At 48.6% G+C, this 10,102-nt stretch overlaps 1 non-coding gene across 1 annotated transcript; it reads right to left on the bottom strand.

Moving 5' to 3' along the window:
* Positions 1 to 2,837: 2,837 nt before the first annotated feature.
* Trnat-cgu (transfer RNA threonine (anticodon CGU)) lies at positions 2,838 to 2,910 on the bottom strand. Its single transcript has one exon. It is a non-coding gene; the product is annotated as a tRNA-Thr (tRNA).
* Between the last annotated feature and the right edge of the window lie 7,192 nt (positions 2,911 to 10,102).

Below are 10,102 nucleotides of genomic sequence, written 5' to 3' on the forward strand. Positions count from 1 at the left end.
CTGCGTTGCTTCGGCTGGAGAAGAGCGAAGTTCGAAAGTTTGAATGTCATCACGATTCGTCATGAAGTGTCGGCCAACCGCGATCTCTATAGATGGCACCTAAGCAACCACCGGCGTGTTTTGCAGCGCGCGGTGCCGGCTCGCGTCGACTCCGGCGGCGTCATTTTCCCGTCAGGCTTCATGTTCCCTCCTTATTTTTTTCTTCCTCGCCGCCATTCTGCCACTGGAGAAATGCCTGGAAAGTGAGTAACCTCGGTCGCGGCGTCCTAACTCAGCGGACAGTGCTCCCCGATCTGAGCTATCTTTGTCGGGATTTAACTAAAGCGGGGAACGCATCAGCACGCCGCCTCTTACATGCTTTAAGGACTGTTTTTATATTTTTTTTTCACTTCATATGCGCCATGTTTTTACCGTGACCGTGTCGGAAGTTTTCGTTGTAAAATAGGACCCTTTGAAGAACGTTCGGTATATATGGACACAGGTTCAATGGATAGCATAGGAAAGTATTAAGTGCAACAATATATGGTTGTTATAACGGATAGATCTTCATATCTGGGATCGTTATAAGTGGGTTCGACTGTAGTACGTAGCTACTGAATGGTGCTATTCCCGCAATTTCGCTAATTATGTGCTTCTGCAGGACAGAATGGTTCAGTAATTTGTACAGAATCATTGCACTTCAATGTACCATCTCTGAGATTCATCGGTGTTGGGAAGAGGTTGGAAGGGCGTCGTTTTGCTCTGTCAACTAATAATAAGTTGCAGTTAAGATCTTCCTTCAAAGTGCTGTTGTGTCTTCAAGGAGCAGTTACCGATTGAGCTTCTTCCCCCAGAGCCCTTAGTTAAGAGTGGAAAACTACTACAAAAGCACTCCGGCGTTGCAGCTTTGAAGGCGACAAAAGTGTCGCAGCACAAATTATTTACACCACGCTACACCTGAACATGGCATGGCACATTCGTGTGCATATTTCACACTCTTCGCAAAAGCATTTCACCAGCTGAGGGCTTTGGTGCCATTCTGACTAAGAATGCTGAGTTTATTTTGAAGGTCCAGGAAAGATCCATTACCATCCTCTAAAGACCGGCTGCTTAAATGTGTCTCACATAAAATTCCTATGTTCTCTTTGCAAGTTCTCTTTGCAAGTTCTCTTTGCTGAAACGTAGGCCACAATCGTGCTTTTACCTTGTTCGAAGTTTTTCTTCTCTTGTGTTCCCTACCATATTCAAAGTTCTACTATATATATATATATATATATATATATATATATATATATATATATATATATATATATATATATATATATATATATATATATATATATATATATATATATATATCAAGGTTGCAGTCGTCATTGCCAGTGCTATTCGGCTTTTTTAGAAATATTTAATAGGGCCGAATGACGTGTGCTTGTCACGTTTCTTTGATTCATTGATAAATAAGCGAAAATATAAAACGGCGGATTTTCTCTCGACTTATATTTTCGCTTATTTATCAATGAATCAAAGAAACGTGACAAGCACACGTCATTCGGCCCTATTAAATATTTCTAAAAAAGCCGAATAGCACTGGCAATGACGACTGCAACCTTGATATGTATCTTTACCGAGTCCCTCGTCCCGTATCTCTCTGTTCTGCTACATGCATTACGAGGCACTGGCTCCAGCAGTTCGGATGTGCCAATTGCTAACCCCGACCTCCGACCACGTTCTACGTGGCGGCCGCTGGGAAAGAAGACGTTCTACGTCTCCCGCGGTAGTCGAGGGGCGGCGCTAGTTGACCGGCCTCAGAGCTCTTGTAAATATAAACCCCCGCTTTAAAGTCGAGAGAGAAGCCGCTGTGGGGATAGCGTAATGGCGAACGCACCGCACCGGTTATGCGGAGATGTGGGTTCGTGTCCCGCTCCCCGAAAAACGGCGGATTTTCTCTCGACTTATATTTTCGCTTATTTATCAATGAATCAAAGAAACGTGACAAGCACACGTCATTCGGCCCTATTAAATATTTCTAAAAAAGCCGAATAGCACTGGCAATGACGACTGCAACCTTGATATGTATCTTTACCGAGTCCCTCGTCCCGTATCTCTCTGTTCTGCTATATATATATATATATATATATATATATATATATATATATATATATATATATATATTTGTGTGTGTGTAGCGAATCAGAATGGGAAATGAGGTGCTCGCTGCAATAATACAGAAATAACGATTGGCAGTCAAGATAGCCAAGGAAAGCAAAGTAGAGGATGCCGTAGGTCATTGAAACAGATAAAGAATTTTTGGAAGAAAGAAAGAAAGTGGAGAAAAAAATCCTGCCATCTCCACGAAGTGAATGATGATGAGAGGGGCGAAGCTAAAATGCTTATCGGTAAAACTGTGAAACATTTGCTCACACATCATATAAAGACTCGACACGTCAATCTTTCCACCGCTCCGTTGACAAGCCCGTCGATGACGTCGATGTTTGTGGTGATTATGTAGGCCTTGTTTGGGGCGATGAGAATCTCCATGGGTAAGTTGGCGAATTCGGTGTGTGACATTTTAGCCACCTTAGCCGTCGCGGCCGTCGCCTTCTGCAGAGCGTCTTGTGTCGCGTACCCCCGGTACGTGTCTTCAGCTCGCAGGCGACGAACGACAACCTCTTCTTCTTCCTCTCCTCCTTGTTGGGTAGCAACGAACGCGTTGAACGTTATGACCTCTTCGGCCAATCTTTCTTTGGCCAATTCCTAGGGGGATCCTGCCACAATCATCATCAATGTGCCGTGTACAATGTGCCGTGTACGGCCAGGACAAGGCCCGAGCAAGAGGAGCTTCGCCCCTAAAAATGCCCGCCGGGTGGGATCCGAACCCACGACCTCCAGAATACGCGTCTGGTGCGATTACCACTATGCTACCGGCGGGGCTATTTTTCCCCTCCACTTTCTGGGGTATTTATGTTAAGGTATTTTTGTTTCCTGTGCTTGGGGTGGTAGCCAGCGCCACTCGGACCACTCGGGGTGAAGGGGACCTTCTTTTTAACCCCCGGGCCGTGACTCGAGTGTCTACGACATGTCGAGAGTGGTCGACCGGCGTTGAACCCTTTTAAGCTTCCTATGGCACCAAGACTGCAGAACAGAGGCCCTCGCTATGCATGTAGCGAATCAGAATAGGAAAATGAGAGGCTCGTTGAAATAAGACAAAAATCAGGGTTGGCAATCAAGAAAACCTCGGAAAGCAAAGGGGAGGATGTGGTAGGTGTCCGAGTGGCGCTGGCTACCACCCCCAAGTGCAGGAAACAAAAAATACCTTAACATAAATACCCTAGAAAGTGGTGGGGAAACAGCCCCGCCGGTAGCGTAGTGGTTATCGCACCAGACCGGTATTCTGGAGGTGGTGGTTTCGGATCCCACCCGGCGGGCATTTTTTCACCCCTTTCTTTCTGACTGAAAAAAATCTTCACCTCTTTCTATGACCTAACGCATTCCCCCCTTTGCTTTCCGAGGTTTTCTTCGCTTCCAAATCTATATATATATATATATATATATATATATATATATATATATATATATATATATATATATATATATATATATATATATATATATATGTGTGTGTGTGTGTGTGTGTGCGTGTGTGTGTGTGTGTGCGCGCGCGCCGAAGGGCCCAGCCACCCCCCCTACCCGAAAAATGGAATCTTTCCGCCTATTCATTATCGGTTATATGGTATCCTGAAAAGTGATGCATTGATTTAAAGCGATAGTAGGCTCAAGTCATCTAAGAAATAGATGCGCCAGCAGCACTACATGCATTGTTGCATAATCCTTGCTGCATCAGCTGCGTTATGGTTCCTTTTTTTATTGCGATAGTATACCGGATGGCAGAAATACTGCATTGCAGGTATAAGTTAACTCCCATTTTGCGAAGAAACGCCAGGAGGAAGCGATGGTGCGGTCCCTATATCCACCGATGGAGGTCAGTTGGGCTGCCGCGGTAGAGGCCTGTGCCTCGAAGGTGTCGTGTTCTGCCCGCTTCCAATGAAGGGCACGTCCACAGCAGGTGTTCTGTGCCCGCATCTTCGGTAGGAGGCGCGCAGAAGGGGCAGTTCTGTGGGAACGGGGTATGGTAGGGTGGTAGCCAGTCCCGGCTACACCAATAACACGCAGTCTTCGCCAGAAGACCTCCCAGTGAGCGAGTCTACAAGGGAGGTCGGTTACACACGGTGGAATTAGAGCTCGGGTTGCGCGATGAAGATGTTCTTTCTGTTGAACAAATTCTGCTGGGGTATCTACTGTCAGTAATGGCAATGGTGGTGGAACGAATGCAGGGTGGCAGGCACTATCCGGCGCAATGTGACCGGGGGCGTATTTCGCCGGACCCACGAGAGCCGAACAGGACAGGGGTACGCATGCAGTGTTACATCAATGTCCCTCGAGATAGCTGAGGTGTTATTCACTCGATGTAAATCACGTATGGCCACCGTGGAGTCTGTACATATTTGTAAAGTAGTACCTCCAGGGGCTTGAAGAAGAGCAGAAGTTAGTGCTTGTAAGCTCGGCCAGCATAGATGACAGGGCGCGGCGTGTTTTGTAGAAGCACGCTTGACAGGCTTTTGGGTGGGGGATACATTGTAGTGTTCGGGTCAGCACGTCGTCCTCGGCCCAAGCATCTACAAATGCCTGCACCACCTGGGGTTCAGACTCAGCCGCGAGTATTTGTGGGACCGCGAAAAGCGTGTCAGTATGTCGGTCGGACCGATTGTGCAGTCGCGTTAGTGGCCTGCCGTCGGTCACCTGGTGGTATGGCCAGGGTGGCCTGGTAACGACGCAGGCTGTGGATGTGGGTAGTGAACGACCCATGTAGTTACCTAACGCCGCTGCCTCAGCAACAAAACTGTGTTTATGCATGCCGGATCGACAAGCTCATCCAAGGTGTACACTTAAGCTTCAGCCTGAAGAGCAGGGATCGGTGTTATCCTAGGGAGTCCCGCAATGGTACGCATTGTGGCTCGGTTATATGCCTCAAGTCGGGCCCACTCCGCCTGGTTCAGGGTTTGGAATTGGGCCTGGTAAATAAGCCGAGGCTGGAGCACAGACCACACCAATAGACGGGTCATTTTGGAACAGGAGCCATCACACTTCTGGGAGATTCGTCGGATGAGGTGGAGCATCTGTCCTGCTTTTTGGCGAGCGCAACGTAGCCACATAACGCTGACCCAGACGCATAAATTTCTAATCCCAGCACGCGAAGTGTGGTGGCAGTGCGTAAAGGTCAGCCGCAGAGTTGTAATGCGATTGGAGCACCTCCAGTCGGGGGCGGCCTCAAGCACTGGCCACAGAGAGAATAGCTGTTGGAATAGGAGAATAGAGAGAATAGGAAATGCCGGTCTAGCGTATTCACACCATTTCTGCGTGTCAGATAAGGCTTGTTGGAGGCGCGCGGTTTACCGCGTCAGGTCTGAGTGTACAGTCCACACTGTAATGTCGTCCGCGTACATCAGAAACTGCATGCATAGAGCAGAGATGCCAGGCAAGCGGTAATATAATAATATTAAAAGGGAAGGGGGAGGTTGTTGTCATGTTCTTTTCTGCTGCGACGGCCTCTCCTGGGGCAAAATAAGATTTATTAATTCGTGGTTGGCTTAGGTCTGATCTATGACTCAATTTCGACCTGTTTCAGCGGTTTGGTCGAAACGAATCCTTTTTCCGTATCAGTCCACGCGCAACTCCAACTGTCTCACTTGACGCGGATGCTGGCTTTGATTCTGTTGCTGTTTGGAAGCGGAACGTTCGTGCGAGCGTTTGCGAACGAACTTGTTCTTGGTAGTTTGGAGTGCTGATAGAACATAGTCCCGGATTCGAAATCGCTTGTATCTCTTGCATTTTAATCACCGCGAAAGCTCGACCTTGAATTTTCCTTTCGTTTCCATCTGCGCAAGAGGGCGTAAGGTCACGGTGACATCCGAGCGGGAATTCCCGCGTGCGTACGGCTTGGAACACACGCCGCGCTCGCTCTCCACAAGGCGTGAATGATCCCGCGTTACGTGTCGGTCCGTCGGTGGAGAGACCCTTGACCACGTTGCGCCACATGCCCACTATTTCTTCTTTTCACATCTTTCCCGTCTGCGTCGATTCTTTAAAAACAGGACTTTATTTTCCTCGTCGCGCTTCTCGGTTCGCCGGAATATTGCCGGAACGAGGCGATACTTATCCGGGGTCAAGTTCTCAGAAAAGGAAAAAAAAAAAAATCGATGCCATTGCATCACTCGTAAAATAGGAATTCCGAACCATACAGAAAGTAGTCCGGATGACTCATTGTGCAACTTCGCAGGAATGAGCAGAAATGAGGCAGCACGTGTTCTTCAATCCAACGGACAGCGATAGTCTATGTTCATGATATGATATCAGACGCATTATCGAATGTGTATCTCGGGGCTTATCGCCTAAGCTGACCTCTGCGTATTGACTTCGTTGTATCGGTTGCGCGTTTAAAATCTATTCTTATAAACACCGATACGACACGTTGTGAAGGACCGCTAAATATAACAATTTTTTTTATGTTGAAATCTGATCAGCACATGGCAGGAGATGATCGATGAGGTGCAATTTATGTCGTTTCTATGATATTCCCATGTAGCACCCGCGCAAAATCTACTCTTTTTCCTGTGATGTCCGGAGGAGGAAAAAACCTCTTAGGGGAAGGGGGTGGGGGGGATCAGGCGGGACTACAACTCAACCTCGTTTAAATTTCGTAGCATAAAGCACGTTTATGCAGAAGGAAAGACACACGTGCGTATAGGCAACGGACTGGCGACGAGCGTGCCAGGTTGTTGTGCATACCGCATCGGGCTGTAATTAGCGAATTCATTAAAGCAGCTTCGATTTCACATCTTAGCGGCCGCATTTATGGGACAGGATCAATGCCAGAAAAAAAAATCCGCTCGTACGAGAGTCATTATGCGCGGCAAAAAAATTAAATGTTCTCCTTCCAGGAGCGTATTTGTAACACAGAGAGCCTCGGCCTCTCGCTATCGCAATGCTGAGTTAGCAGCGGGTTGCTGACGTCACGAACACTTAGCTTCGGCATTTTCTAATGAATTGCATTACCGGGTCAATCTCACATGCTGCGAATGAATTTTGCCCAGATTCCTCCCGTATTCTGAGACTCCCGGAAACGGCCGTAATCCCTTGCTCTGACGCAGATGGCGTATCCGTTCATGCATTGGCTGTTATTTCTCTTTTGTGGACTTCGTAGGTTTGGATTGCTTGAACAGTAGGCAGGTATGCTATAAAATGAACGGACGTAAAAACAGAAATACAAGCACCATTTGAAAGGCCTAGCTTGTGCGCACTGCGAGCAACACTACCAAGGTGGAACTACTTTTCGCGCTGTCTATAGGAAGCAAGGACGCTCGTGGCCGGCATTACACTTACTTTTACATTCCTTTCGACTAGTAGATTTTCCGGTGTTACCGACCAGAACCAGCACCTGGTTTTATACAGATATCACACACCCGCCGTGGTGGCTCAGTGGCTAAGGCGTTGTGCTGCTGAGGACAAGGACGCCGGTTCGATTCCCGAAAGCGGTGGCCGGTTTTCTAATGGGGGCAAAAAGCGAGAACGCCCGTGTGTTCGAGATTTCGACGCTCTTGCAGATCCCCAGGTGTTCAAAATTATTACGGAGCCCTCCACTACGGCGTGCCTCATCACCTGTGCAGCGTCGGCGCGTTAAACCCTCATAATTAATCAATCAATAGTCAACAGATATCACACAAACGCTCTGACACTTCCAGCTTAAGTTAGTTATTTTGATGCGACAGCCGCATTTTCGGAACTCATTCTTCTGCTTCCACAGCTCTCAAGCGCGCACCGCGCCGTCTGTGTGCCTGACGATTTAGATGCCTTGCACTTAACTCTGCGTAGCTGTCATATTGCACATATTGCATATTCATATTGCACCACATATTGCACCACATGCACGGCGAAAAGCTGCACACTTATATTGCACCACATTCACGGCGAAAAGCTGCACACTTATATCATGCTGTTGCTCGTGGAACGTTGAGAAAGCTGAAAGTGGGCCACCAAAATACTCTGTGGTGACGCCATGTCCAAGTAGAAGAGGGTGTCTGGCTACGCGAAAAAATAATAAAAGACCCTGAGCCTGTGTTCTGACTCGCTGAGTTCAGCGTTACAATGACTGCAACAGTTCTCAATGAAAGTGTCGCCACTTACATCTTTCGTTTCAGTAACCCAGGGGGAACGAAGCTGATTTCAGTGGCCCATATTATGACAACACGTCTTCAAGACCAGGTGCCTTGTACAGGCGTTAAGCCCCAAATCTGAATTTAAATTTGCGCAGCCCTAGACACCATAAAAGGATTTTGTAATTAAGACAACGAACATTGCGTCAGGAATGCGTGGGGCCCATCGGCGAAAATATTAGCCGTAGATTCGCAGACAGAGAGCTACTGAAGAACAGAGAACTACAGAGCGCGTGCGGACAGGGGTGACGCCAGGCCAGCCGCCTAGAACACTGGCTGTGGTGGCGCTGCGTTCGCATCGACCCCTACCCGACGCGGGACTAGCCCCTCGTGTTCGTGTGTGCGTGTTTGTGTGCGTGTGTTCGTGTGTGTGCGTGTGCGTGCGTGTGCGCGTGCGTGCGTGTGTGTGCGTGCGTGTGTGCGTGTGTGTGCGTGTGCGTGTGCGTGTGCGTGTGTGCGTGTGTGTGCGTGTGTGCATGTGTGTGTGCATGCGCGTGCGTGTATGGGTGCGTGTGCGTGTGCGTGCGCGTGCGCGTGCGCGTGTGGGCGTGCGTGCGTGCGTGTGTTTGTGTGTGTGTTTGTGTGTGTGTGTTTGTGTTTGTGTGTGTGTTTGTGTGGGTGTGTGTGTGTTTGTGTGTGTGTGCATGTTTGTGTGTGCTCTTTTTCCATTGCGGCATTTTTAGGAACCCGAGGCCTAGACATATCAGCTGGCAAGTGCGCTGCCATCGCTTTCACGAAGCGTGATATATCAAATTATGGACTCACCGTTGCAGGCTGCACTATCCCCTATGTTCCGCGCCAAAAGTTTGTGGGCGTGATATTTGACAGGTTCTGACTTGGTAAAAACACGTCCACTATATAAAAGACAAGCTTGCGTCCTTCGCCAACATTTTCGCATGATATCTAGTAACGCCGGCGGATGCAACGTCCCGTCTCTTCTTCGGCTGTATGACGTCATGTGCGTAGGATTGTTACGCTACAGCCTTCCTGTTCCTCTCCCCCTCTCAAAAGGAAATGCGAGAGTCCTGCTAAGTATGCCAGCGCAGGTCCTGAAGGTGTGCATTGGAGTTCCGAAGACCACATCCACGGTGGGAACTATGGTGGAGTGTCGACGACTGGCACCACTTGCTCTTGGCGCGCAGGAGCTCCTTCGCGCTCAACTGCGATTTGTAGTACGGCAGAAAGGTCACCCATTAGCACTCAGATCAGCCACTGAAGTGCGAGACCTTCTGCCTCTGCATTACCAGCACCCTTCTCCGTCGCTACAACCGCCTTGGATGCACCCGCGTCTGCAAATTACAACTGGAGTGCCCGGCATTACCCGAAAACAGGATATCGCCACCCCTGCATTAAAGTTCTTCGCCTTGGAACTGATCTTCCAAAAATACAGGGCCCACACCCATCTATACACATATGGATCTGTGACAGCTAGCTCATCGGATATAGGAATTTGGTTTCCGTCCTCCCATACCGCCTTCAGCGAAATGCTTAGCCACAGGACGACATCCATTGTCACCGAACTTGCCGCTCTGCCGGGCTGCTTTCGCCTACATCATCAAACAACCAGCACGTCAGTGGGCAATCTTCACGGATTCTCGGGCGGCCCTTCAGTGCTTAAAATTGTACCTGAAAGATCAGCTTATTTTCGACCTCCATGCATTGCACTTACAAGCTCTAAATGCACTTCATCATGTAGAGCTTCAGTGGATTCCTGCCCACTGCGGTATAACTGGGAACGTCAAGGCGGACACTGCGGCATAGATAGTGCATGATCTGCACGGGCCAGTGATACCAATACCGTTCTCCAGAAAAGATGCTTCTGTCCTTGCGTCCAAGGCTGCCTGGAGATTTCA

The sequence above is a fragment of the Haemaphysalis longicornis genome, unplaced genomic scaffold (genome assembly GCF_048455015.1).
Source record: "Haemaphysalis longicornis isolate Haplotype H1 unplaced genomic scaffold, Haemaphysalis longicornis Haplotype H1 scaffold_1, whole genome shotgun sequence".
Classification (NCBI taxonomy): Eukaryota; Metazoa; Arthropoda; class Arachnida; order Ixodida; family Ixodidae; genus Haemaphysalis; species Haemaphysalis longicornis.